The sequence below is a fragment of the Oryctolagus cuniculus genome, chromosome 1 (assembly GCF_964237555.1).
Source record: "Oryctolagus cuniculus chromosome 1, mOryCun1.1, whole genome shotgun sequence".
Classification (NCBI taxonomy): domain Eukaryota; kingdom Metazoa; phylum Chordata; class Mammalia; order Lagomorpha; family Leporidae; genus Oryctolagus; species Oryctolagus cuniculus.
In genome coordinates this window covers 35,158,823-35,184,221 of record NC_091432.1, presented here as the reverse complement: position 1 = coordinate 35,184,221, position 25,399 = coordinate 35,158,823, and the positions used below count along the sequence as shown (strand labels likewise).

The 25,399-nt window shown below is 42.5% G+C and overlaps 1 protein-coding gene across 1 annotated transcript in view; it reads right to left on the bottom strand.

Annotated features, from left to right (window-relative positions):
* Positions 1-7,434: 7,434 nt before the first annotated feature.
* The window catches only part of DCDC1 (doublecortin domain containing 1), a 557,706-nt gene continuing 539,741 nt past the window's right edge, over positions 7,435-25,399 (bottom strand). Inside the window, exon 41 of the mRNA XM_070071609.1 lies at positions 7,435-17,579. The gene's annotated coding sequence lies outside the window, so the exon portion shown is untranslated. The remainder of the gene's footprint in view (positions 17,580-25,399) is intronic.

Below are 25,399 nucleotides of genomic sequence, written 5' to 3'. Positions count from 1 at the left end.
TGTGAGTTCTTATTAAATTTCTATAAAACTAAATTGCTCCAAGGTTCTGTTGTATCCTACGTATCATCACCCAGGAGTCTCAGCACAATACAGTTCTGATCTTGCCCCTTCTCTGCTCAGAAACTTCCCACAGACCCCAGTTGTCCCCAGGACAACACCACTCTTGAGTAGCCAAGAGTGGCCACTTGCTGCCTTTCCAGATCTGAGTTCCTAGTCTCTAGTCCCCATCTGCGGGCTTGAACTATACTCTGTGGATCTCTACTGCAGCCAGGACTTTAGACCAGAGCAGGTCTACTTTAAGCATATTGTGGATCGACATAACATCTCATGTCAACAACTGCTGTTTTTTCTTCACGAAGCTAGAGAAGCATCTCTGTAAGTCAACCACACCTGAATTCATTGAGTCACTCCCTCCTTTACGTCTCTGATTAAGCTTGTCCTTTCCTGGAACTCCTCCCCCTTCCAACACCATCTTTTGATAATTTACGTAACTGTCAATGCTTTCTCTCCCCTTCAACTTCTCCCACAGCTCCTTGAGTACTAAATCTTCTAGGAATTGCCAAGTTACACTTTGTGGTGTGGTTATTTGTGTTCATTTCATTTCATGTCTCCCACTTGGCTCAGATGTCTTATACTAAAATGTGGCAAGTAGGGACTATATATATATATTATATTATTATATATGGTCATATCTATATATATCTTTATTATATCTGTGTTATTCCCAGCATCTACTACTATATTCTCTTCATGCCAGGTACTTAATTAATTCATGTTGAGATGAACAAAATTGATATGGATAATTGGATATAATGTTAAGCAACAAATTTTACATTTTAATTTATTTATTATTTGAGACAAATAGACAAGATAGACAAAGACAGCTCCTGTCCATTCCCCAAATACCTGCAACAGCTAGGGCAGCACCAGCCAAAGCCAGGTGCTGGGAACTCAATCCAAGTCTCCTACATGGGTGGCAGGGACTCAACTCTAGAGCCATCACCTGTTACCTCCCAGGATGAGCATTAGCAAGAAGATAGAATCAGGAACAGGGCCAGGACTCAAACCCAGGCAATCTGATATGAAATGCTGGCATCCCAACCTGTGTCTTAACTGATCGGCTAAATGTCATCCCCTAAGCAATACTATCTGAAAATTGTTTGGTGAACACCATCGTTGGTTCATGAAAGCCATGTATTAAGAAGGAAGCATCACATGCCCCCCACACAGACACAGGTCTTCCTTGCTTTCATTTTTTTTTTTTTTTTTGCTTCATCTCAGAGTATCCTTACCAATGCAAGAAAATGTATTTGTTTATTTGTTTTGTTTTACAGTGTTATTCAGGCTCTTTGATCTTTCAATGGAAAATCTATGCAAGGCCAGATATTGTGCCACTTCTGGGATATAGACTGAAACCACTCATGGATTTTGTTTCTTCTCCCTCCAAGTTTCCAAATTCCTTGCCCACACAAGAAGAGTGGTTTCCATTTTTCTTGCATCATCACTAGCATCTCTTGTCTCTATGGGCACACAGTGTAAGCCCTGAAATAACAATTCTCTACTCTGAGTTCCACAGTCCTGTGCCTCTCCTTTCTGACCCTCGTAACTTTCCACCTCTTCTTAAAGTTACCTATGTGTGAATGCTCTGTTTTTCCCTCTAGACTGTAAACTTTCTGAGATAGACTCTATCGATGCACAGCTGCGTAGGAAACATGCATGTTGAATGGACAGATGAGTGGATGAATACATGCAGGGAGGAAAACTTAATTTTGAAAATAACAGAAAAAAAAGGTTAGTTTGAAAGGGAAAAGGAAGGTGGATCACCATGCTATGGCTCCTGACTTAAATCAGAGTGCATGAACCCTGTCTAGTATGTGCGTGGCTCACATTTATGCTAAGTACAATCACAAATTCAGAACCGACAGACAGGACCAAAAGATGTGTGAAGAAGCCTATAGAATACTCATTTTGGCTGTCATTGAGCACCAAGGGCTTCTAAGAAAAGTCATTCAGATAAACAATTATGATAATAATAATATCTAAAGTTTATTGATCTTTTGCTATGGGCCGGTCACTATGCTAAATTTGTACACGTTCTTTCATTTTATCCTCTTAATAGCCCTTAAGAAAGATGCTGTTTTACCCCTTTAAAAATATAAATTCTCAAGATGTTAGTTAAAACACTCAAGGTCTCAAGACAGGAAGTAGTGGAACTGGGATTGCAATATGGTTGGTTATAAAGCCAGAGCCTAAGTTCGTGACCTCTGCTACAAAGATTCTCATTTATGAATTCTCCTTGCCTGAAGCTCCAGCCAATTTCATGGTTGTCTCTTTTGTTACAAAAAATGATAAAAAATAAATGTGTGTTGCAATGTACACTGTTTCCTATACATCCCTTGGTATCTAATTAAGGAAAAATGAGAAGACATGTTGATACATTTGGTGCATTTGGCGACACTCTGGTGAGGGTAAAATACCAAATATTTGTTTATTAGTAGTAGTATTTTTAAAGATTTATTTATTTACTTGAGCTGCTGAGTTACAGAGAGAAAGACAGAGAGAGAGGTCTTCCATTCACTGGTTCATTCCTCAAATGGCCACAACCACCGGGGTTATGCCAGGCTGAGGCCAGTAGCCAGGCATTTCTTCCAGAGCTCCCAAGCAGGTGCAGGGGCCCAAGCACTTGAGCCATCTTCTACTGCTTTCCCAAGCCATCAGCAGAGAGCTAGATTGGAAGTGGAACAGCTAGGACTTGAACTCGTGCCCTTAGGGGATGTCAGTGCTGCAGGTGGATGCTTAACCTACCATGCCACAGTACTGGCTCCCCAAATATTTCTTGTAGAATTTGGTTCTCATATTTGCCAGGCCAGTGGTCAATAAATGTTAACATACTTGAATGTGTTCAGTTTGGTTTACACAGCCAAGAGCTCTTTCTGAACAGCAGCCTTTGGATACTATTGGCTCTCAGTGGTGACTTAAATCCAAAGGCCAGAATCATCGTATAATGAGAGATTGAAATCTGTGGGAATACAAGAGAGAGGAGGAAAAACTTTGAATTGTGTGTGATGGAGGGAGCCTTGCAAATATTTCAGGGCTCTAAGTTAAAGGTCAAGTGCATTCACTTTTCTTCTCTTGAAATTCATATTTGTTTTTTCAGGCAATTTTTTTCAAACAATCCTTGCAGCCAAGGATTCCACTAGAACATCTTTTATCTAAAACAGAAACACAGATTTTTTTAAAAAGATTTATTTATTTATATGAAAGTCAGAGAGAGAAGGAGAGGCAGAGAGAGAGAGAGAGAGAGAGAGAGAGAGAGGTCTTTCATCTGCTGGTTCACTCCCCAATTGGCCGCAACGGCTGGGGCTGTGCTGATCCGAAGCCAGGAGCCTCTTCCAGGTCTCCCACATGGGTTTAGAGGCCCAAGGACTTGGGCCATCCTCTATTGCTTTCCCAGGCCACAGCAGAGAGCCAGATGGGAAGTGAAGAAGCTGGGACTGAAACCAGAGCCCATACGGAATGCCAACACAGCAGGCGGTGGCTTTATCTGCTACACCACAGCACAGGCCCTGAAACATAGATCCTTTACCATCATCTTTTCAAGTTCACAAAGGCTGAAAGTTTCTGTAAGAAAAAGGGGTGCAGACTGGTGCCTCCTCACATGAGACACCAAATGTAAGAAAAAAGGTGCAGAACAGAGAGGAGACAGAATATGAACTTCCAGCCAGACAGAATTTATTCAGAGAAAATAAATGAGCAGAGGTGGGTGACCAACTGCCAGCATGCACACAGACCGAACACGTGGCAGGGGGCCCAGAGCCCAGCAGGCTGGGCTTTTCTATATCTTAGGTGCGCTACGGGTGGGGGTGGGGGGCAGCAGGTGGAGGTGAATTCCTTCCTACAGGTCTTCCAAGTTTGGCCCGCTGGCTTCAGAACCTGGGGAACAATGGGTGGGGGTGGAGAGGTGGAGAACAACTGGGTGTGAGACTGAACTGGTCTCTTGAAAGTAGGTAGGGGTGGGGCCGGTGCTGTGGTGCAGCGGGTTTAACGCACTGGCCTGAGCGCTGGCATCCCATGTGGCTGCATTCTAGTCCTGGCTGCTCCACTTCTGATCCAGCTCTCTGCTATGGCCTGGGAAAGCAGTAGGAGATGGCCCAAGTCCTTGGGCCCCTGCACCCACATGGGAGACCTGGAAGAAGCTCCTGGCTCCTGGCTCCAGATCAATGCAGCTCTAGCCGTTGTGGCCAATTGGAAAGTGAACCAGCGGATGGAAGACCTCTCTCTCTCTCTCTCTCTCTCTCTGCCTGTCTTCTCTCTCTGTGTAACTTTGACTTTCAAATAAATAAATAAATCTTTTTTTAAAAAAAAAAGAAAGAAAGTAGGCAGGGGTAACAAGAACCTAAAGTGGCTGAGGCTGATGTCCTTGTCCCACCCATCCTGACTCTGAGTATAGATAAGGAGACAGGCGCCGGTTTCTTTCTGGCTCCGTCCTGCTGATAACGGGTGTAGATGCAGGGTGAAGGTCTATACTCAGGATCAGATTGACTGAAGAAGAGCAGTGTTGTATTGCTCCTGCATGATGGCTTGAGAGGTAGCAGTCATTTGTTCCTGCAAGAACCTTTGGAATAAGTTAAGTATACATGGTAGAAATAGGAGCACTGTGATTATGAGGACAAAAAGAGAGATTAGAGACATTGCCCATGGTGGAAGAGATGGCCAAACTGAGGGCAACATGGGAAATAGGAAAACAAGAGTACAAGTTCCTGTCCAGTTAGTAGGAAGACAGGTGTACGCCTGGTTGTTACAGGGAGAGAACGCTCCTGGATTGCTTAGTGTGTACATGCTGGCAAGGAGCTATGGGATGGGGTTAGTCTGCTCTGCTTCTAATCCTGGGCTCCCTCACTTCCTCCCTCTGCTTATGGAAACCCTGGCTGCTGTCAGGCATTAGGGCGAGGACTGAAGCTGAGTAGGGGTGAAGTATGGACAGGTGGTCAAGACAGGGTTCCAGCAGAAAGCTGCCTGTCAAGGGGGCTGCAGTGCCAGCTCACAAAAGCCATCTCCACTTGAGGTTTCATATGCATGGCCACCTAGAATTTCACTGCTTCAAAATACTATTGCAATCACACAGCTCAATGCAATTTTTAAATCTATTTTTCAAGTGGTATAGTGGATTCTTCTCCAACGCAGATTCGGCTCTTTGTGTGTTGAGATGCCACCTAGTGGACTACATTGTGCACAACAAAATACATCTGGTCCTCAATGAATTATAATCTGGTATTTTCTTCCTAAAATTTGGAATACAAATGACAAATCTTCTTAGCCAATAAAATCTGTAAATTTAAAAGGTAACATTATATATGCAGCCTTGGTTCAGCTTTAAAGGGACCAAAATTTGGGATTCCCTTTAAACACTATATCATGGGAAATTTAAAAGGGCAGTATCAGAAAATATCTACATCCAACAGACTAGTTTTGAGTTATCATTGGCGGTAGTGGAAAAAGAGGCTGATGAAAAATAAAAGCAGACTGCTTTATCGGAGGTGTTTTAATGTTTGGAGCAAATAGAAAAAACAGACTTCAGAACTCAAAGTTGCCAATTTTAAGGATACGTTATGTTTTACAAACCCTCACAGGATTAGACTTTTTTAACGCACCTCTATATTCAGTTCAGGCTAAAGTTCAAATACTGTGCAGAGTACTAAGCTAGGGATGGAGGTTACCAATGAGCAAAACAAGGGGTTCCCAACCCTAAGGGAGCAGGGAACACTCTGGATTTTGCTACTTAATTTTACAAGTAGCATTATGTCATAATTATTTTTGGTGTAACCCTAATAGAATTGATCAGTATGTTCCTAAAGGCCAAAAAGAATGATGCCAAGGTGATTGGAGCGAACGGATTTTGCAGAATTCCAAGACTGTCAGGAGAACTGTTGCATCTAAGGAAATAATTTATTGAAGCAGTTTGATCTTTTTCCTGACTGATGATCTGAGAAAGCTTAACCAGCTTGCTTCCGTGGCTTTGGAAAAAATTTTGTACTCTCCTGCAGTTGGGTTGAGAATTAGTTATCTTCTACAATGTTCTTGAATCATTTTACACAAGGCCCAGCCACAACGCAGTAAAAAGAGCTTGGGACAGTGGAAAAATTCTGTGTACTCTGCTTCAGAAAATTCACCCATCATAGGGCAAAGAGAAAGAGGAGCTACAATGCTGGGCTGAGCATCCTGGGCTCTGCTCTTTGAGTTAAAGAAGTAATGCCCCCCAACTCTCTTTGGTTTCCCAACTTACTCTGAAAAATATCATTAGAACTCCCATATCATCTGACGAGTATGAGAGCAACCTGATGCTTTGAGTAAAAAGTAATTACTACAGAAAGTATGAGCACAATAGGTCCTCTTCTCCCACAGCCTGCTTTTAATATTTTTAGTCTTAGGATCCAAAAGTATAATCTCTATCAAAAACGTTTCACACCAGTGAAATGTACTAGTAAGGAGAGCTCTGATGTTGCACGTTATTAGACAATTTGTTAAAGGTTGTTGAAACTTTTTTGAGAACAGATCAGAATAGAGAAAGGGGAATTTAACATGTTTTTTTTTTTTTAAGATTTTATTTTTTTATTTGAGAGGTAGAGTTTCAGAGAGAGAAAGAGAGAGGGAGAAGACAGGGAAAAGTCTTCCATCCGCTGGTTCATTCCCCAAATGGCTACAATGGCCAGAGCTGGGCTGATCCAAAGCCAGGAGCCAGGAGCTTCTTCCAGGTCTCCCACGTGGGTGCAGGGGCCCAAGACTTGGGCCATCTCCTACTGCTTTCCCAGGCCATAGCAGAGAGCTGGATCAGAAGTGGAGCAGCCAGGACATGAACTGGCGCTCATACAGGCTGTCAGCATCATAGATGGAGGCTTAACCCACTACACCACAGCACCAGCCCCTCTAATGTGGTGTTTAGCTACATTAAGACATTGAGTAGTATAGTGAAAGGGGTAGAGCGTGAGCTCTGGTCTTAGGGACACTTCAGTATAAATCCCTTTACTACCACTTACTAGTAGTGAGAATTTTAGGGGAGTGACTTAACCATTTAGTCAGTTTTCCCATTTGTAAACAGAGATAATAACAGCATCCCCAAAAGCATTGTTGTGAAGATTAAATATAGTAAGTAAAGTGCTTATCACGATGTCTGGCATGGGGTGAGTTTTCAGTTTAGTTCAGTCTGCTATTTTTATTAAGACTTTTGTAACTATTGGTATTTATCATTAATGGTGAGCTCTGTTTGGATGATGGCTGCCTATTACATTCAGTTCCAGATAACACATTGAAAGGCAGTTTTGGTAAGAGAGAGAATTGAAGTAATTTTTATCAGGTATATGAGGAAATCATGTTGTCCAAAGATGAAGGAAGCTTCAGCACTGGACAAACCTCACATTGAAATTGGAGGGCCTCTCTTTGCTTATTTCTGTTTGGTTTTAAAGATTTATTAAATTGAAAGGCAGAGTTACATACAGAGGGAGAGACTTGCAGAGAGAGATCTGCCATCCTCAAGTAGTCACAGAAGCCAGGAGTTTCATCCAGATCTCCAACGTGGGTGCAGGGGTCTAAGTACTTGGCCATCTTCTGCTGCTTTCCCAGGTGCATTAACAGGGAGCTGGATTGGAAGTGGAGCAGCCAGGACAGGAACTGGTGCCCATAAGGGCTGCCAGCACAGCAGGCGGTGACTTATTCCACTGTATCACAAAGCCAACCTGACAGGGCTCTCTTTGGAAGAAGCGTTAAGCTTGTTCCCTGTATCACAGATGAAGATCCAGTCATGAGTGAACAGGATACACAGCATGGGTGTTCCAGGTTGCTGTAAGCAGGAATTTTTTTCAGTACTATCAGAAGGTAGAAGGGCTATTTGAGAAAGTCACACATTTCCTGACCGCTAAGATGCTTAAATCTGGCTGACCGGTTGTCGTGGTGTGATACGGGGGAGTGCATTTCAAGCATCAGATGAGAATGTGAATTGGGTGGTTCTCGCTGGCTCTTTCCATCTTGAGATCCTCTGATTCCAGCAAAAGAGAAAGGACAGAGACGAAAGAAGTGAGACAGGGAAGACAGGGAAGGAGGCACCCACCCCTGTTGTCATTCCTTTCCCCTTCCCTTCGGGCGATGTGGGGTTTACCCAGTGCCACTAGGAACCCAAAAAGCTTTTCTGTCCCATTTGGGAAATGGCGCCCCTTCTGGGCTGATGAACTGCTGTGGATGCAGGCTCAGCAGGATGAAGCTGTTTTTACAACAGTTACAAAGCAGCAGCCTCTTCCTTCAGGCCGAGGCATGGTGAGAGAAGTGGAGACCGAATTCCAGCCCCTGCTACCCTGTCCTCAGCTGGGAAATCCCACAGTGGAAAAGCTGCATAACTGCATGCGGCAATGCCGGCTTGGACTTTTTGGTCCTTTCATCGCGTGTGTCTCTGTGTTGCTGTTTACAGACGGTCTTTCATCTTGGAGCATTAGCGCTTGCTCTGCAACCTACCAATTTCTTCCAATAATTAAACAGTCGTGATAGACCACATAAAAAGCTGAAGAAAAAAGAAACACAGTCGCAAAGTATGAACCAGCGTTAGGAACAGATGTGAATTCAGCTTATTTACAGGGTAGTTGTGTCTCAGCTTTTGATTTTTATGTGTTACTGTTCGGGCTCCATGTTTCCCCGTGTGGGGAGCACAAAGCGTGGGAGAGGCCATGATGCGCCTCAGCTGAGTCTTTCCTTCCTGTTAAAGACCTGCTGGACTAAGTGCTCTCCAATTTCCCAGCAAGTTCATTACTTACCTGAATATACCTACCTCATCTGTCATCGAACCTCAAATGGCCTGAGGGGTTTTTCATTTCCACTCCATTTTCCAAAATCTTTCTAGCATTTACCTCCCACATCTGGAATCAATCCTGACCAGGCACAAAATGCTGAATGGTCAGACTCCTCCTGGGGTAGCCTTTCTTCCTCCCAAGGAGAGTCAAGGGCGTGCCAGTATCTTCGGTAGAGGCGGCTTCTGCATTCTAATCTGCTCAGACATCCCCTTCATTTTGTTTAAGCGAAATACTCAACATTTGCAGTCTTTATAACCTGAGAGACATGATTCTAAAATGAGTTAATCATGCTACAATTGTGAGAATCTTTTAAAAATACCTTGTTTTCTTTTACCCTGTTTGGTAGAAAATATTTTAGATATAGTCTTAGGAAACATTGCTAACTGTCAAGTCTTCCTAGCCTTGCCTGTAGTATCCTGGCGTCTGTCTGACACCCACTGCAGAGAATAAACACACAGAGCACCGGTTACAGTAACCTCAAACAACAAGTGTGCAGGGTGAACCTGTGATTCTATGCTGTGTAGGGGATTCCGTTTTGTTTTGTTTCATAGGTTGTATAAGGACCAACTTTGCAGGAATTTAGAATTGCTTTCAGAGGACAACTTTTCAGATTCTTGCCAAGTAAAATAATTAATTTTTTATTTTATTTTTTTTATTTTTTGGCAGGGAAGGACTGGCTAGAAGAAGGTGACCTCAAGAAACCAAACTGCACATGTCTCTTTTCCTGAGACATAGTCATGAAAGAAATCTGAAACAAGTAAACAAACTAACAAAAACACAGATGGCAATGAGCATGGCTTTCTGACAGCCCCCAGGAAAAATATATGGGAAAAAAGTCATTTTCTTAATTAGGTAAACTGCATAATTATAATAGCACAGTAATCCTTAATTTTAAATCATTGAAAGATTTTTAAGTTTCAGAAGAAACAACAATAAGAAAAACCCAAGACACCAATGTGGAGCCCCCGGCACCTCCAGGGAGATTGTCTAGGCTGATGAGGTGAAATATTACTACAGATAATAGAATGTCACAAAATCCGAGAGAAGAAAAATAATGAGAGGTTATCAGGAATGCAGAAAGGTGATTTTCTTTGTAAGAGGCCATGATTTACAATAGTGAGTCTCGGCGTGGTGTTCCTCCCCTTTAAAGTGGATAACTGAATTATCAAAAGTTTTTTTACAACACAAATTTGTGTAAAGGCCACTGTGCTCACCAGCATGTGCCCTGGGCACTGTGGGCAGGCCACCGAACTGCCGGGCCCTGCTCTGGCCTTTTCTTATGCAACTGGGCACTGCCCTGGTGAAACACCGAGAAGCAAAGCCAACCTCCAGATTCGGGGCAGATAAAAACAACGTGAACAGTAAGCTCTTTGAAAAGAAACCACCTCCCTGTGGTAGGAAATAAGGGGAAGGGGCCCCTGTGGGGAGCCCAGCAAGCGGAGACGATGGGCCCCAGGGAGTGTGATACTGCACAGGAATATAATGGGGTTGACTGCATACTTGTCTAATTACTGGAGCTATTAAAATCTCTATCATTTAGATTCAGGCAAAAAAATAAAACGAGGCTTGTGTAAATGCACACACAGGATCCTGATCAGATTTTCTGAATCCATTCCTCTGGATTCTACCAGGATGCCACCCTGCTGAGGATGTGTGTCTGCTGAACCGGGCGACCTGCTCTCTCAGCCCTGCCCTCACCCCCTAACTGGTGTACTCGGTTACTGCAATAAGCCGGGAGGTGAGATAAGGCGATGGTTGATGGGATCATCTGTGTTGAAGCCAAATTATAATGCCTCGGTCAGTGAATTTAATCTAAACCAAATGTTTTGGGATTTCTGAAAGCTCTAGGAATAGAGAAAATATAAGTTATATATTTGCTCAAGTTCAAACAGAGAGCAGAGAGATTCCAAAAGTTCAGAGAATGGCAGCAAAGAGACAGAGAGAGAGAGAGAGAGAGAGAGAGAGGAGAGAAAACCAACAATTTGTTATTTCTCCTGAATTCAACTGAAGAAATGAGTTTGGATTCAAATGATGTTTTGTATTCGCCTCTTCCTCTTTTTTTCCTCTCTTTTATGTTCTTTCTTTTCTTTTGATACAAAGTAGGGTTACCTTCTTAATGCCAAATTTAACACAGTACAGAAAGTTCCTGGTAGGTGCTCACTAAATAAATACTGAAGGAATAAGCAAATGAACATGGGTTATTGAAGATTCCTGTTAGGCTTTTCTCAGATTGGCAAAATGGAGCTAATAAAAGTTGGGAAGATTAAACAGGTTGATGCATTTAAAGAACTAGCACAGTGCCTGGCACATAGACTGTGGTTTCCTAACCTCTTTTTAAAAAGATTTATTTATGCGACAGGCAGGCAGAGGGAGACACCTTCCATCTGCTGGTTCACTCCACAAATGTCCTCAATGACTGGCACTGGACTAGGCTGAAGCCAGGAAAACACAGAATTCTATCTGAATCTCCCACATGGGTGGCAGGGGTCCAAGCACTTGGGCCATCATCTACTGCTTTCCCAGGCCCCTTGGCAGAGAACTGGATTAAAAGTGAGGCAGCCAGGGCTTGAACCAGCACTTTGATAAGGAATGCTAGCATTGCAGGCGGTGGCTTAACTCACTGTGCCACAATGCTGGCCTCTCCCTAACCTTTATTGGCCTTAGCACTTTAGCACCTACTGGACAATTCCCTTCTTGATGACCCTGGTGGCATCAGTAGGGGTGCCGGCAATGGTGCTAATAATGATCTCTTAAACGTGTAAGAGAGACAAATATAAACTCAGTAACACTTCTGGAGACATCCCAATATTTCTTGCATATCTACAAGTTGAGACATGCATCAGACAATATTTGTCACTAGCTGAGATACAGGTTAGGTAAATTTGCCAAGGTCACACAGTTTGATGAGCACAGCAGAGCTAATTGCTTATTTGTTAATGCCAAGTCTACGTACTGCTCTCTTTCCCAAACTTTACTGTAAAATAGTGCTTCCAAAGTACCAAGGCCACTTATCATCCCCTGAAAGGACTTTTTTTTTTTTTATATCACCAGTCACCTGCTTATTCACTCAGTAAATATTTCTGATAAATATGTGCATTTGAACTTCAAGTTGGCCCGTTGTTTTCTATCCCTTTACCCGGTGATCCTTCTTCACAGCATCTATCACTAGTCATTGTCTTTCCTACTTACTCAGTTCCCTCTTCACTGACTCTGCCTCCACCAGGACAGTAAGGTCCAAGAGAACTAAGTCCTTGTCTCATTCATCACTATAACCCCAGCACCCAGGATAGTGCTGGCATAGCACAGGAACTGCATAAATAAGTATTGCCTAAATAAATGATGCCAGTTTCCCTTGGGATCAGGGTATTTCTTGCTTTTCAAATTCTTGATGTAACAACTGGGGATATGTTTCCCTGTTGCTTTATTCCAGGTTGTTGTCCCCATGTGAGATAAGAATTCGAAGCAGGGACATAAGTACAAAAATGGGAACAGGATTTATTTGAAGTGGGAGTGAGTACACATTCAGATGTGAGTGCAGGCAACCTCATGAGGAGAGTACCAGAGACAAACACAGAGAGAGAGAGAGAGAGACTGTAAAGAGCCTGTCCATGAAGAGAGATGCTGGGCTGCGCTGCACTTCTGAGGAGAGAGCCCCCCAGTCCAGTGGGGCCCTTTACCAGACAGAGGGTGGTAACTGAACACCCTAACTGAACATGAAGAACGGGTGGAATTTGGGCAGGGTTCAGTGGGTCTGATGTCTTCCGGGGAAGTTTGCTTGGTGTCTCTATTTAGAACTCAGCTCACAAGTGTTCATGGCGTCCTCTTCTTGGTGCTGGAGGAGATTCAGGCGCATCCTGGGAAAGTGAGTGTGCTGGATTGGCATGCGAGGGGGTAGAGTTAGGGTGCAGGCCTAGAGACAGAAACTTGGGAAAATCTTCGGGCTGTTTTGTTCTTTATCTGCCTACCTGCATGGTCCCACATGGAAAGCACAATCTTACAAACATATGTCATCAACATGTTTTTTCTTTTTTTGCTAACTTTCAAACACAACATCTACCTTTCCCTTGCCTGAGGATAAGAAAGCCCCTAATCTCCAGTTTAACTGAGCCACCTTCCATCAGCGACGTGATGAGAAGTCAGCTTGCACACGATGATGCATTAGGGTCTGAGATGTGATGGTTTCTCACCTGGTGGCTGAACATGTCCCTCCTTCCCTTCAGCGTTAACATTCTTATAAAACATTTTACTCTGAATTAATGATCTGCAGTCTCCTTTTTTTTTCTTTCTTTCTTTCTTTTTTTTTTTTTTTTTTTTTTTGATAGGCAGAGTTAGACAGTGAGAGAGAGAGAGAGACAGAGAGAAAGGTCTTCCTTCCATTGGTTCACCCCCCAAATGGTGTAGTCTCCTTTTCATGCTAGAATAATACAAAACGTCACTTACTTCTTTATACCTGCCTGAGATCTGTAAGTTATATGCCACGCCAAATCACGCCCCTTTAGTGGAAGGATTATTTTGAGCTGATTACTCTGAGAATCTGCACACACAGGAGAAGCTCTGAAAACAGAGGAACATTTTGTGAGGGAAATGTGCATCTAGAAAGGAATGTCTCACTGGGTCTGGAAGATGGGACTGTAAATCACCAGGTTCTCATCAATGCAAAAGGCAAGATTTAAATCTGCAGAAAACGTTTTGCCCCCCACCCCCTTTTTCCCCATGCGTTTCCTGGTCACCTCCCCTTAGCTGGTCTCTCCTGAACACTTCCTTCTTTATTTCATTTGAAGGCAGAATTTAAGTCTGAAGGCTGGAATCTAGGCCATCTCTTTGAGGGGTATTCATTCCCTAGATGTCTCCCATGTACACAGGAGTATACACGCTAATAAGCTTCTGTTTCTTTTTCTCTTGTTAATCTGTCTTTTGTTACAGGGTCTCATCCTGGCTAGGAATCAGAAAGTAGAGAGAAAATTATTTTTCCTCTTCTACTAAAAACTACTCCTTTCCTTCAGAAGGAAGAAAAAACAGTGAGTTATTTTGGGTGTATGTGCTTTATCTCATCTGATACTAAAAGCAACTTTTTCCCTAAACATTTATTTATTTATTTGAAAGAAAGAGAGAGAGAGAGAGAAAGGCAGAGACAGAGACAGAGAGATCTTCTATCCACTGGTTCACTTCCCAAATGGCTGCAACAGCCTGAGCTCGGCTGATCTGAAGCAAGGAGCCAGGAGCTTCTTCTAGGTCTCTCACGGGGTTGCAGGGGCCTAAGCACTTGAGCCATCTTCTGCTGCTTTCCCAGGTACATTAGCAGGGAGATGGATTGTAAGCGGAGCAGCCTGGTCTTGAGGACTGGCACCCATGTGGGATGCTGGAGCAGCAGCTGGAGGCTTTACCCTCTACTTCACAGTGCCGGCCCTTACAACCAATGTTTTTGTGGTTAAAGGAAAATATTACTATTCTCATGTCATGTATGAAAAAGCAGCTGTGTCCCATGAGTAGTAAGAAGCACAAGCAGTGTTGACACTCGGCTGTTCATCTGCTGTCTAATGAAGATTTAGGGAGCAACTATTATGTTCAAGGCCCAGTGCTGGGTTATGGGAACAAAGCTGTTAATGGAGCAGCCCTGCAGGGCATCTTCTGGCTGCTACCCCAGTGGCCTTCAAGGATCTGAGAACTCTAGCCAAGGACAGTGACATTAATTCATAATCAAATACATTTTTGCATATAAAAATGCAAGTTTTAAGGAAGGTTCTAAATGATAGCTTAAAAGGAGTTACAGGGCATTTTGTACATGATTTCTGAGATTGTAGTAAACTTTGGCCAAATTCACTGAAGTACTGTTATAGTATGTCTTGGAATAAAATAATCTGAACGTCATCCGAACATGTGGCACCCCCATCTTAGATAAAAGGTATGGGTCCTAAACGTGCAGCAGTAGGGATAACTGGGGGTTCTGACTCAAGAGGTTCCATTTTCCTATAGCTTCCTCGCAGTAGCTTCCATGTAGGACTAAAACATCCAAAGCCACTCTTCCGCTGTTTCAGTCCCCAGCTGCTAGTCTATGTTATTCACCTGAAAGACAAAAGGAAGGCAGTATGTATCCCCTCCGCCAGGAAGAGAAGCAAGTAAAATGGTTTTGTGATTATAAGAAATCTTGGACTAATTAGCTTTTTTCCTGCCAGGTAATAAGGATTTTCTCCAAGGAATGCTCCAAATTAACAACACTGTTTGAGGAAGTTTCTATTTCCCTCTCTCTTCCCACTTGATTCGAAGACACACAAATCAAACTCAAGGACACGAAGAAGTCTTTATGGCTTATTGTTCTTGAACATAACAAAATAACATCACTATGGTGAATGTCAGAATTGGCTTCATCTAACATATATTTTAAAATCTTTGCTTTGAGATGTGTGGGTTCTATGTCCCCCAATCCTCAAAGATCACAGAAACCTCTTATGTCAGAACTTCTCTATTTGGAAAGCTCACCGATGTTTTTGAAACTGAACCCCTACTCAAGTGTCCTTAAAGCAGAGGCAAGATGTCACTAGGATGCAGCCTCTCACCCTCAGCTCAGGCTCCCTTGTTCTTCCTTTAGGATAGCTAAAGGCATTCACTTCAACAGAGAGAGTAGTACATTGATAGACCCAGGAAAATTCTCCAGTAATGAACATCAAAATGATCTGTTTTAGCACTCTGGCCTCAGAAACAGCCCTTAAGGCATGCGGATCCAGCTGAAAAGCCCATGAGAGTATTTCAGGCATGGAAAGCCAAGACACTCTGGAAAAAAAAAAAAAAAAAAAAAAAAAAAAAAAAAAAAAAAAAAAAACCAAACCTAAATGAAAGATCTCCGCGAGTGAGATCCCAGTGGAAAGAATGGGTCATCAAAGAAGGAGGTACCTTTCTCTGAAGGGAGGAGAGAACTTCCACTTTGACCATGGCCTTGTCTAAATATGATCAGAGTCGGTGAACTCAGGGGGCTTCCATAGCCTTGGCAGCTCATGACAAGAGCCTAGGGTGATTACTGATGCCATAAACAAGAGTGTCAATTTGTAAAGTCAACAACAGGAGTCACTGTGCACTTATTCCTCATGTAGGATCTCTGTCCTTAGTGTGTTGTACATTGAGATTTAATGCTATAACTAGTACTCAAACAGTATTTTTCACTTTCTGTTTCTGTGCGGGAGCAAACTGTTGAAATCTTTACTTAATGTATGCTAAACTGATCTTCTGTATATAAAGAGAATCGAAAATGAATCTTGATGTGAATGGAAGGGGAGAGGGAGTGGGAAAGGGGAGGGTTGCGGGTGGGAGGGAAGTTATAGGGGGGAAGCCATTGTAAACCATAAGCTGTACTTTGGAAATTTATATTCATTAAATAAAAGTTAAAATTAAAAAAAATGATCTGTTTTATCTCACGGGGTCTTGCTTCAGAGGAATTCCTCTATCTCCTACAGTGTAGTCCCCAGACTTGCTGAAGCCCACTTGGCCACCATAAAAATATCCCAAAGGGCACAGTGTCGCTGACCAACCAAAGGAAGGTCATGAGTACCAGTGAGCAACCAGGAACTTGGATAGGAGCTGACCATGCATATTTCAGCCCCAGTTTTAATCTCTAAGACCCTTTACCTCTAACTCCTCAGGGATTGCCCAGCTCCTTGCTCTATGCTTTGCAAATAAATACCTACTTTCTTTCACTACCCTGATGTCGGTGAGTGGCTTTCTGTGTGTTGAGCAAGCAGGCCTAGGTTTGGGAGCTCTATAGGAACTCCTCCAACTAGTTGGAAGATTCTGTCTTCCAACATTTTAAAAATAGTTCTGTGAAATGGTATAAAAAGACATATCTTTCTGTAGGTGCATTTTGTGTGATTATGGGTTTTCAAAGGAATATATGGTCCAAAACAGCTTGAGAACTGCTTCATAATAGTCTGCTAAAATTTTAAATATTGTCACTTCATGTATAAGTAATTTCATACAATTTTGAGTGTTTCTTAAAACTTAGTATTTGCAACTAAGATACATAAATCATCAAAGCTATATTTTAAGACTATAAGATGCCTTGTTTATACCATGACATTTATTCCATTTGTACAATCTTGGGAAGTGTTTCCTGCCTTTGAAACACAGGAAGGACTGTGCAACTGTAACTCCACTTAATTTGATTCTGAGGACTGTACTACCTCAGTAGGTGATTGAAATGAAACTCTATGAAGCAGATCGATCCTCTGTTCTGGTTTGTGACCAGTGCTAGAGCAGTGACAACTAAATCTCATCTTCCCATCATGTTGCGATAAAGTGGAGTTGATGAGTTTTATCAAGGAACACTGGGTGAGCCATGTCCCAGGATCCCTGCCCTCTAGGAACTTACCATCTATTTGGTAAGAGAAAACATGTGTTCTGTAGATATGTCAGTCTTTTCTCCTACAGACAACTCTATAGACCAGAAAACTAGAGAACGAATTCTGGATTCCACGAGGATACAAAATCTTTATGGCTAACACTGCCTTCGACTATGCCATGTCCTACAATGACTGCATAGATACATTGTGGCTGATTTCTCAGTGAAGGTAAGTTTTCAAAATATGTCCATAAAAAATCTAGTTGTTTTAAAGGGTAAGTGTTAGAACTACATTTCAAAAATACTGTGCATATTTCTTTTTTAGAAGTCGATTTGATGAAGTTCAGAGACTCTTCAATTTAAGAAACTGGTCTTTCTGTCACCATCTTCTGTTTACATGTAGGTAGAGGATGTTTTCTTTCCTGTAAGGTAGAAAATAAATAAATAAATAAATAAATATTCATACACACATACATAGTTATTTATATACAAACACGTATATATAAAATTTAGTGAAAGTTGCTATTTTAAAAAAAATCAGAATAAGTGCATTAAACCCTGATAAAGTTTGTAAAAATTTATATAGGCATCCTTTTCAAGGCCTGATGTGAGTTATGAAATCTAATTTTGTTTTCATAGCTCTGTGATAAAATTTTATCAATGTTATAAAAGGGGTCTTTACTAAGACTGACCGGAAATCTGAACTATCTGGCCAGGCAATAAAAACACATTCCTTAGCTGCAAAGTGTCAGACAAGCAAGGTTTAACTGAAATTGATCGATAAGTCTTCCTTTTACAGTTGAGTGCATTCACTTTACCTCATAGGATAATAGTTTTTTTTTAATGGTTTTTCCATTAATATCAGACTTCAGTGTTAGTAAGGAATAAGAAAGACATAAAAGAGAGAGAGAGATGCCATCAGGAAAGAATACTGCAGTCCTTAATGGTGGGGCACTTGTGCTCAGACAAAGTGCTTGTGTGGGTGAGGGATGGACTCTGTTACTCACTAGTATAGGCTGAACTGTGCCCCTCCAAAAGTCACATATTGAAACCCTAACCCTAGCACTTCAGAATGAAATCCTATTTGGAAAATAGGGTCACTGCAGATGCAGTTAGTTAGGATGAGGTCACACCACAATAGGATTAAGCCCCTAATATGACCAGTGTCTTGATAAATGGGAAAATTTGGACATAGGTGCACAGGAAGAATTACCATAAAGATGAAGGTAGAGTTCAGGGTGATATTTCCACAAGTCAACAAATGCCAAAGATAGCCAGCTATCTCCATCTGTTCCGGCTGCCACAATGAAATACCTCACATTGGATAGTTAAAAAAAAAAAAAAAAAAAAAAAAAAGAATTCATTTCTTACAGTTCTGGAGCCCAGGAGGTCCACAATCAAGGTGCTGGTAGATTTGTTGTCTATTGAGGGCCCGTTCTCTGGTTCATAGATGGTACCTTCTTATTCTATATTCATGTAGTAGCAAGGGCAAGAACATTCTCGGGGAACTTTTTTACTAGGGCAGTAATTCTACCACCTCCCTAAGACCCCACCTCCTAATACTATCACACTGGTGGCTTAGTTTCAACACAGAAATTTGGGAGGGATGCAAACCTTCAGGTCATAGTGCCAACAAGTCCCCCAAAGCTAGAGAGAAGCATAGGACAGATTCTTCCTCACAGTCCTTAGAAGGAATCAAACCTGTGGACACCTTGAACTTGGTCCTATAGCTTCCAGTTTACTGTGAGACAGCCAGTCATTTATGGTACCTTGTTATGGCACCTGCTAAGGTCTGAATGTGTTCCCCCCAAATTCACAGGTTAGAAACTCAATCTCCAAAACAAGAGTGTTGGGAGATGGACTCTTTTGGGAATTGTTTAGGTCATGAGAGTTCTGCCCCCATAAATGATTAATGCAGCTACAGAAAGGGCTTGTGGGAGTGGGTTTGCTTTCTCTTGCCCTTCCACCTTCTATCATGTGAGAATGCAGCAAGAAAGCCTCACTAGATCCCTGTGCCTTGATCTTTGTCTTGAATTTCCCAGCCTCTACAACTGTGAGAAATAAATTTCTTTTCTTTAAAATTATCTAACCACAGGCATTCAGTTATACCAACAACATCAGAAAAGGACTACAACAGCAGCCCTAGCAAACTAACACACAGATAAATACCATTCTAGGTAGGAAAATGAGACCCCTGCTGGCTTGCAACGTCCTGATGAGAGGGTGAGGACTTCTCCAGCGCGCAGGACAGCATTCTTCCCACCTTGGATTGGGCATCCACATGTAGCTTAATTGCTTAACTAGGCATCAGTGAAATCCACCAAGTAGGCATTGACTAAACCATAGGATGATTCCTTGAAAGCATCCAGTGCACTCAATTTTAGAATTACTAACAATCATATTTGTTATAATAATCATACAGCATTGAAAACGTACATAGGGTTTCTGGACTATTCTCATAGAAAATGAATAGGGGTCGGCGTTGTAGCATAGTGGGTTAAGCTGCTGCCTGTGACGCTGGCATCCTATATTGGCTCCAGTTGATGTACCGGCCACTTCACTTCTGAATCAGCTCCCTGCTGAGGTCTGGGAAAGCAGCCGAAGATGGCCCAAGTGCTTGGGCCCCTGACACCCACATGGGAGACCTGAAGGAATCTCCTGGCTCCTAACTTTGGCCTGGCCCAGCGCTGGCTCTTGTGGTCATCTGGGGAGTGAGCCAGTAGATGGAAGATCTCTCACTCTCTGTCTCTCTCTTTCTCTCTGTAACTCTTTCAAATAAATAAATAATTTAAAAAAAAAAAAAAAGAGAGAAAAGAAAAAAATACAAGCTCTCATGTTAAATAGATCTGGTTACAAGTTCCAAATGTGCCACTCACTGGACTGGTGACTTTCAGAAACTCAGTTTCTCTAAAAAATGGAGGAATAGTATTTAAAAAAAAACTATGTAAAATGACTGTATTGAATGAGATAGCCTACAATATGTAAAGATTCAGTGTGTTGCCCGGTGCAGTAGACATTCTGAAAGTGCTAGTGTTCTCCTTCCATGTTGATGATCTCATTTGCTTCTTATACCAAGGGACTTGCCTGAGAGGGCAGGAAGCAAGACTCCAGGCATGTCTTTGACTCCAAGTGTAGTGTTTTTCCCTGGAAGAAACCATCTCTAGTTTTTAGATACCACAAAGCCATGCCATGACCTCTCTTTGTTGCTCTGATGAGATTCAGATTGGGCTTCTGAGGGTAAAGGTAACCCTGGAGGCAGATCCTTATGATATCTGTAGAAAGCCCTACTAATAAGTATGATTGACAACACTTAATGTTAATTCAAAATAGCTAGTACAGAAGATTTTGAATATCCCCAATGCAAAGGAATGATAAATGTCTGTGGTGACTACTTTGATCTAATGATTTCATACTGTATACATGCATTGAAATAAGTCATACTTCATAAATATACACAATCATTATGTCAATTAAAATTTTTAAATATATATTTTTAAAGATTTGTTTACTTGAAAAGCAAAGTAACACAGAGAGAGGAGAGACAGAGATCTTCTGTCTATTGGCTCACTCCTCAAGTGGCTGCAACCAGCTCTAGGTTGGGCTGAAACCTGGATCCAGGAACTCCATCCTGGTTTCTCACATCAGGGCAGGGGTCCAAACACTTGAGCTATCTTCCATCGCTTTCCAGGTGCATTAGCAGGAAGGTGGATCAGAAGCAGGACAGCCAGAACTCAAACAGGAACTCCAGTAATGGATGATGGTGTCATAAGTGGCAGCTTAACCCACTGCACTACAATGATGGCCCTTAAAAATATTTTTAAATGTAAAGTATAAAAAAAGAAAGGCCCTATTAAGAAGGACCTTCAGAAATCAGCAAGAATTCTGATTGCCACAACATTTACATATGCCCAGTTATATTTCACCACAGAATCAGAATTAGACTTCTAAAACTGAACATAACTTTAGAGATCAAAAATTTCTGCATTTTTCTAAAAGGAAGTAGCAGTTCAAACATTCCCTCAGCCAGTCAGTGTCGGGTTGGATGGTCTCATGGCCCCAAGCCCAGTGTTCTGTCCATTCTTTGAAGTGTCTCTAGTGCCAACAATGTCAGTGCAGGAATGAAACAACCAGGAAAGATGCATAGATACATAAAGTATTCTCAGAGTCAGGTTTTGCCATTAAACAGAAATGTGTCTTTAGTGGAATTAACATCATTCCTAGCTCGATGATTCTTAGATCTAGAGTCTTAGCCCAAGACAAAGTGAAGGTAGATTTCAAGATGGCACTGTGAGTGCAATTTAGTGGAGGGGTGGGTGTGCAACAATGCTCTCGAGGGTCTGAAGTTTGCTCATCTGGGCCGCCTGTACCCAGCAGCTCCTGAAGGAGCTCATGGCCATTTCAGATTAGACGCAGGGTGTGAGGAGCAGTGATGCCTGCTTGGAAATCTCCTAAATTGGCTGACTCCCATTTACATGCTGTTTCTGCCAGCAGAGATCAGTCTGGGTCACCTCTGTGTCACGGAGTAAATATGCTGAAAATTATTACTATTTCAGACAAATGTTCAACTGTTCTGAGATTATCTATGACACCATAGGCCAGAGTCACAGTAATCTAACCTGGGAGTGAGTTGACTTTACTTTGTGATTTATGGAATGAGAATTCTGGGCACTCTGTGGGACTAATTTAATACGAAACATTCAGATGTCTGTCCTATAATGCCATTCATCTTTCCTTAGCCTGCCTGCACCAAGGGGCATGTGGTTCAGAGAGCAGTCTCTCCCTTCTCAGCCACAAATCATCATGCTTGTGAAGTGGGGTTGACATGTCTGTCTTCCCTTCCAAACCTGGCTGCCTGCAGCAGAGGGTCTGTCTGTCTGTGATAGCAGAAGAGCGTTTTCCACTCTCCCAGGCCTTCGGAGTGTTCTGAGAGTTTCAGTTGGTGAAGAAGGACTTATAAGCAACATTGCTTTGTTCTGCCTCCTGATAAAGGGAATTTAATCAGTGTGTACTGTCATATCATCAAGCACATGTTTATTTTATAGGAAGGCTATGTGCTACTCTGTGGATTGATATGATAATGCATGTGAGAAGAAAATCCCAACTCTGATCTGATGTATTGCCCATATTAAACAGCAAGCACTCCAGGTGTGTGGGAAAACAAAATAAAGTCCATTTTTTTCATCAACAAGTTACCTTAAATCTCACATTCATTCAACAAACATTTGTATATGTCTGCTATGCAGTAAGGAATATTCAGGCACTGGAAATGCAGGTCCAAACAAGCTGGGCATTATTCTCCAGGAGTTTTCTGATGTAACAGACCACTGCAGCCCAGGCAACAGACCTCAGATTTCTTTCTTCTTCTTTTTTTAAGATTTGTTTATTTATTTGAAAATCAGAGTTACAGAGAGAGACAGAGAGACAGAGAGAGAGAATCTTCTATCCTCTGGTTCACTCCCCAAATGGCTGCAAAGGTCAGGGCTGGGCTGTGCCACACCCAAGAGCCAGGAGCTTCTTCCAGATCTAACACATGGATGCAGGGACTCAAGCACTTGAGCCATCTTCCTCTGCTTTCCCGGGCACATTAGCAGGGAGCTAGATAAGAAGTGGGGCAGCCAGGTCTTAAACCGGCACCTGTATGGGATGCCCCCTTTGCAGGATGCAGCTTTACCTGCTACACAACAATGCCAGCCCCAGAACTCACATTTCAATACCCGGCAAATTGTTAGGCTGGCCTTCCAGAGCAGGGACAGTGGGAGAGATAGTATAGAAGTCAAAATCCACAATGGGATTTTCCTATCAAAGTGACTAAATCAATGAGGAGACAAGGAAAGATCTGATAAAGAGGGTCTGGCAAACTGATTTGGTAAAATTTCCTGGATGTCAGGTAGTATCTTGAGTTCTTTCAGGTTGTCTCTGCAAGATCTATTTGCTCGGACTTGCTTGTATTTACAAGTGCGACTTGTACCCATCTTGATATTGTAATCAAAGTCACAGATCCCAACCCTCACATTTGTGACGGCTACTTAGCAAAGACCAGCAAGGTCAATCCAGCAAAGCCAGCTGTGAGGGTGCATCCAATGGCAAGCCTTTCACTGACACAATAAGAACAAGGACAGCCTAGCTGATTCCATTGCTAAATTCATCCCTCAGTGCTTAAGGGAGAAGTGAATCCTAACAATGGCAGAACTATGTCTATACTGAAACTTCCATGGAGTCTGAGTGTCAGCTATGTCCACAGCTTCCTAAGGAAAGATCAACCCACACGGTTGCTTACATGGGGAGGCTGTGCTTTGTATCACAGATCCCTGGCATCCTAGCATAAAGGGATGAATAAAAGGCAGCTATCAGTTATCCTCCAGCCATTCAGTCTTCCATTAGGAGACACAAAGAGAGCAATTCAGGTGGTAGAGTGGCCCTGCAGTCTGAAAAAAATATAAAAAGAAGACAAGAAACAGAGGCCAGGAAGCAGCAGAACTCATGAGCAGGCAAGTGCCATATCTTAGTGGACAATAGAAGGGCACAGATCAACAGGGAAGAGCAGGAATGGCAGACTCCCGGGTGTCCCCTGGGACACGGACAGACTTGAACAGACTGCTGCGACGCCTGTGTCCTGGGCTTTCCTGTGCTTCCTCACTTCCTTGTAAACCCTCCCAACAAACACCCAGCCCCAGTGTCTTTCTGTAACTGGCAACTTGAACAAGCTTAATTTGAGATGCAATATCTAGTGCAAGTTCAGGGGCTTCCCACTGCACTCATAAAAAGAAAATCCCTAACTTCTCAGCACAACTTGCAAGACCCCCCACAATCGGGCCTGTGCCCACTCTCCTACCTCACACCTGTTTCTCCAGCACTCCAGGCCTAGCCCAGCAGCCTTGCCTGTTGCATTCACCTTTGTACACCCAGCACTTAGAGCACTGCTTAGTACTCCTCCCCCACCCTCAACCTCCCACCCCCAGTTTGAAAGTGACTTAGTTGTTTGAAGGAAGGAAACAATATCTAGCATTTGAAATACAGCCAGTCTGAACTGAGGAGTGCTATAGGTGTAAAATACACACAGGACAGGGAAACCCAAGAAGGACAACAAAGCAGTCATGTCTGAAAAGTTCATATTGAATGTCTGTTAAAAAGATAATACTTTGAGTATATTGGGTTCAATAAAATATAATATTAAAAATACAGCCCATATTTCTTTTTACTTTTTCTAAAAATATGGCTACTAAAAACAGTCAAATTATTCAAATATCTCCTACTACATTTCTGTATACAGTACTATGTTAGAGCTCTCCTCGGTACCTTGAGCATGCCACACTCTTTCCTGATTGCCACCTCTGCTGGTACTCTATTCCATGATACAACACTCGCCCTGTTTCTACCTTTAAGAACGGCTAATTCATTCCTGACTTTTAGCTTAAATGTTACCTCTTTACAGAAGGCTTAAAGTGTGTCATGCATTAAACGATTTGGGCTAAGCAGAGAGCTAGTTAGTCAGCAAAGGAGCTATGAGGCTGCCAGCAGTCTCCTTGCAACAGCCACGCACACTAAAACCCTGCCCACTTCCCTGTCAATCCAACACAGCTGCAGGAGTGGCACACCCACCTCCCCCGATACACCTGCGTCTCACTTGCCCATCAAACACAAGATGCCATGATAACCATGTGTGTGCCAAGCTCTACATGGAGATGCCATGATACCACCTGCAGTGAAGCCTCTCCCAAACTCCACTCCATCCGTAAAGCTCGTTAGAGCATCACCCTGTACCCAAAAAATGGGCGGTTTGAACTTTGGCAAAGGCAGCAGCAGTGGTGGCAGCTGTGATAACTGTACCTCTTGGAGCAAGGCGGCCTGCATTCACTTCTGAATGTGTGTCTCCTTCATCTCTTTAAATAATAAATCCTATATACCTTAATGTTTCTGCTGGAATCTTCTCTCATGGCAAGACAAGAACTTGGAGGAAACCCAGCCAGGAACCACATTTCCTGCAACATTAACTATGTTACTCCCTCAATCCCCCTCCAATTTTCCTCTTACTCAGCTGTATTTCCTTCATAGGACTTAACCTAATTTTAATTATTTTATTTATTACACATAATTATTGTATGTACTTGCTTAACTTCTGAGTGACCCCCACACACTGTGAGTTCCATGGGGAGAAGGGTCACATCTGTAACATCTTTGCATGCCCAGCACTTACACCAATGACAGAGAGAGAGAGAGAGGGAGAGAGAGAAAAGCACACCAG